Source organism: Marmota monax, unplaced genomic scaffold, assembly GCF_021218885.2.
Source record: "Marmota monax isolate L192 unplaced genomic scaffold, Marmota_monax_Labrador192_F-V1.1 WCK01_AAM20220418_F8-fsc00074, whole genome shotgun sequence".
NCBI classification, from domain to species: domain Eukaryota; kingdom Metazoa; phylum Chordata; class Mammalia; order Rodentia; family Sciuridae; genus Marmota; species Marmota monax.
Window position 1 is genome coordinate 8,970,880 of NW_026694232.1, and position 4,813 is coordinate 8,975,692.

Genomic DNA, 4,813 nt, shown 5'->3' on the forward strand with positions numbered 1-4,813 from the left:
TCATCCCCACAGCAGATAGCTATCTGGAATGGAGGGATACTGCCTGGCTTTTACAGTCACAGTCTTGGTGTCCACAGTGGGTAAAATCAGATAACTGATTTCTCTTACAGAATGATGTCTTAATAAGCTTCAATAAGTAGAGAGGGTTTTTTTTTTTTTTTGTTTTTGTTTTTAAAGTAGACTCTGCTTTTCTCTCAGAGAATCTTTTTTTTTTTAATATTTATTTTTTAGTTATCATTGGACACAACATCTTTGTTGGTATGTGGTGCTGAGGATCGAACCCGGGCCGCACGCATGCCAGGCGAGCGTGCTACCGCTTGAGCCACATCCCCAGCCCCAGTAGAGAGGTTTTTTTTTTTTTATTTTTGTTTTTTTAAGTACTTGTTCCATTTAGTAATTTGTTATTATCCCTTTTCTGATTCATTAGGAAATGTTGTCTGGTGTATTAATCTTATAAGGGTGGGAAAATTGGTCAACTGCTCCAGTTCACCAATTTGAACTCTGATTGATCAAATAAGGATCTGAATTTACAGTATTGTATATATCTTGGATACTTGAAGAGATATTTTTCAGAATGTTATAAAGGTAAAACATTTTACTTTAGAAAGGTAAAAACATTTACCAGATTTTATTTATCTTGATCCCTATGGAATGACAGGTAGAATTATTAAAATTCACATTGGAAACAAATATTTCAGTTAACTTTTTAAAATTTATTTACTTTGGTGCTGGGGACCAAACCCAAGGCCTTGAGCATGCTAAGCACATATTCTAACAATGAGATATGCCTCCAAGCCCTCAGTTAATTTTTAAAGGTTTCATCACTTCCAATTCTTTATTTTAACAGGGAATGCAAACCTGTTTTCATGTATTCCTCATTTCAAAAGTCATAGTTAGGGAGTTATTTATTTATTTTCATACCAGGGATTGAACCTAGGGGCACTTAACCAATGAGCCACATCTCCAGCCCTTTTTATGCTTTATTTTGAGACAGGGTCCTGCTAAATTGCTTAGGGCCTCACTAAGTTGCTGAGGCTGGTTTTTGAACTTGGTGATTTTCCTTCTTCAGCCTCCCCAGACACTGGGATTACAGGTGTGCCCCACCATGCCTGACCAGGAGTTTATTCTTAGCATAAGAAATTTAAGACATTAAAATGAATATAAAAGAAAAAATATGATACTGTCTCTTGATCTAAAATGAAATTGATCAGCATAGATTCCTTGCCCAAACAAGAAGCATCAATAAAATGTAAACCTTTGATAGCAAATGAACCAAAATTGTTAGATAGATAACCGGAAATTGAATTTTATTTCCCACTCCAGAAATGTGTGTGTGTGTTTCCTTGCCATTACAAAATTGTGTGGAAGAAAGGAAGGAGGGTAAAAAGAAAGAAGGAGGATAGAAAGAAAGAAAAGGAAGAGGGAGGGGAAAGAGACAGGAGGGGAGAAGGGGAAAGACAGACTCAGTTTTCTCTTAATCTTACAATCTAATTGAGAGAAAAAAATGGATCTGAAAAAAATTCAGAACAAAGCAAAACACTCACATGCCAAGTTAGATGCTATACTCAGCTGATACATCATTTCACTAAACAAACTGAAAATTAAACAACCACTTTGTATATGTGAAATATTTTATTATCCTCTCTTAGGTGTCAAAATATATATCAATATCAAATAAAGGGCAAGCCACTTGGAAAAGAATTGAGAACCACTGGAATCAGTCATCAAGGACGCAGTGTTCATTCCTGGTGCTGGAGGTCAAACCCAGGGCCTCATGCATGCTAGGCAAGTGCTGTACCGCTGAGCTACATCCCCAATCCAAGGATATTCTCTATTGAATTCAACAAAACCCAAAGTTACCTGTTTATATGTCTCTATCTTTGGGGGGTTGTTGGCTTTAATTTTCTTTGCCCCCTCCTGTCTTCTCCTAAAGCCATAAAAACCTGTAGGCCCAAGTGATTTTGTAGTAGTAGAAAGTATTCAGGGTGTGAGTCTCCCCTGCAGCATTCCTGCTTAATCTTGGGCCAATGAGTTAACTTTCCCTAGTCCCCATTTCCTCATAAGTAAAGGGGCAATAACATTGCCAAACTCACAGAGTGAAGAGAAAGGAAATGCAGCCAGGAGATCGCACCTGGCAAGAGTGGGCATGCAATGAGTGGTGCCCTTGATCCTTTTCTTTCAGGACGGGGGTATGAAAAGTTAGGAGGTCTTTGTTCTAGAGAGTGCTTCTCCAGCTCATCTGAGAGGTTGTTAAGAGTAGGTTCTCATTTCCTGTCTCTGGGCGGGGCTTTCCCCATGTTGCTAGTCCAGGCGCACACTTTGAGTAGTAAAGTTTTAGAGGTAAAAAGAACATGGAATTGGTAAGGGGACAAAGATGAATACAGAAGGAAATAGATCAACATTTATAGAATACCTACTGTATGTCCAGAAGCATATACACAAATACATTTCTTCTTTTTTTCATTTTATCCTCAAAATAATTCTGAGGAGTAGGTTTTATTTCATAATACACAGCAGGATGTTGAGAATCGGGTGCTCTCACTTCAAAATTTTACATTTGATGCACACCTTGAGAGAGGACACAGACAGCCAGATCAGTAGAAGTAGACAAAGACGGTTGAACCTAAATGGAACAGAATGACCAACAGGGTGGGCATAAGGGACCTGAAGTAGAGAAAGAGAAGGGGCTCAGAGGATTCCGAAGCACAAAGGCAATAAATGCTCTTTCTACCATCTTCCTTCAAAGCCAGAATAGTTGCTGTTCAGGCTTCAACCCTTTACCTTTTGTATTAAATCATCCACAAAGCATGCAACTCATGCAACTGTCACTGCCAACTGTGGATCTGGTCCAACTTCACCTTCCAACGAGTTTCTATGGTTACCAAGATAAGAAAGAAAATGCAAAGAGAGGTCCAAAGGAGAACAATCAAGCCCCATTCAACCACTGAGCTTCGCCATGAGTTCATAGCTAATCTAAGTTTAACAGTGAACTAGCAAACAAGAGCTGGAGCCAAAGGCATGAGTACATGATTACAATGAGGACTAACAGGTGACAGTCACATGAAAAAGAAAAATGTTTCCAGAAATGTTTTACTGTAAGATAGCAAGTACTGCAGTGGTTAGGTTCCACATACTGTGAATTGAATTTAGGGCAGACACATAAAAAATACTAATAAATTATAACCTTAATTTTGTTTTCTGGATGACATACTTAATTCTCTTCAGGCACCATTCAGGAGTAAACCAATTTAGACCCAAATTAGTAAATTTCTTCAAGAGTTGCTGAGCAACTTATAATTATTAAATACTGAGAATTCACATAATGTTTTTTATACTATCAACTCCCTTCCTGGGGGACGCAGAACTTTAGATGAGTAGAATCAAATAGATTTCCTTTCTTGTTTGCCTAGGTAACATCTAGCTAGAATGATGCCCCAGGGTAATCTTGATCCAAGAATTAAAAATAATACCAGGAAAATAGCAAACGAAAATGGTCAAGAAAAAGCATAACCAGCTTCATACAAAAAAACAACAACATGTATTTAGTATGATCAACATGTATTAAATTTATTTACTCTTCACAAAACTGTGGGCCAGATGTTCATTTTACAGATGATGGGACTGAGGGTCATATGAGTTAATTAATTTGCATGTGGACATACTACTAGTAAATGGCAGAAGTGGCAGTCAGGATTTGGTTTTTGTTTTGTGTTTTACAGAGAACATGGAGATTGTGATAAAAAACAAAAACAAAACTGCCTCCCTGTATAAGTTTTCTTAAGAGAATCCCAAATTCTCAAATTTTTATTTGGGCAAACTGCCACTTGGAATAAAAAACTATATCTCCCAGTCTTTCCTGCAGGTGGTTGTAGCCAATGTGCTTAAATTCCGGGCAATGAGATATCAGTGCAAACGTTACCTGGAACTTGGAAGGCAGCTATGCTCACCATTATACTACCAACGCCATCCATTACCTGGAACTTGGAAAGCATTGATAGCATCTCTCATATGGTCAGCTTGCCATCACTGTCCTCCATTCTGAATCTCTGGTTCTCATTTCTCAGGTCATTTCCAACTAGGACTCTACACCAAATATGAGCTCCATCCCAGTTGTCTAGACCTTTAACTTTCCAAAACCCAAACTTAATTCCCACCAGTTCTCATCTGGGGATGATGCTTGTCTGCTCACCTAAACGCCCCACGATGAAAAGACAGTCCCAGATGCCCAAGTGACACCAAGGAGCCATTATTTCTATCTAGAAGCTGACCAAGTTCATATTGGTCCTTGGTGCCCATTCTTATCTCCTTTCTCAGTCTGTGAGAATAGAACCCAGCTCTGAGCCTTGGTAAGCTGCCTGGGGTCCTCACTGTCTCCCAGCTACTGTCCTTATTTCCAGGACCAGACTGTGGTGTATCTCACCTCCTCACAAACACACCTCTTTGGTTTATAATGTAGTCCTCACAACATCCAGAACTGCTCTGCCCTTTCAAATCAGATCCCCTTTGGCCATCAACCCCTGCATGAAACAAACTGATCTTTGTTGTGGCCACTGTCCTAACCCTAACAAGACATCATTAAGCTGTTGTGATTCCAAACAGCAAGATGCCACATGTACACCTTCCCCAGTATATCCCTGGTCAGTAAGTTACAAATCTGTCTTGGCTCAAAATTCCTCTTCCTTCCTAGTGCCATCATTCAGAATGCCATTTTGTGAGGGGGGAAAAAAGGACATCAAGGGACAGAAACTCTTTTATGATCATGAAATTTGTATATATGTGCATATATATTACATATATGCATACACACACATAT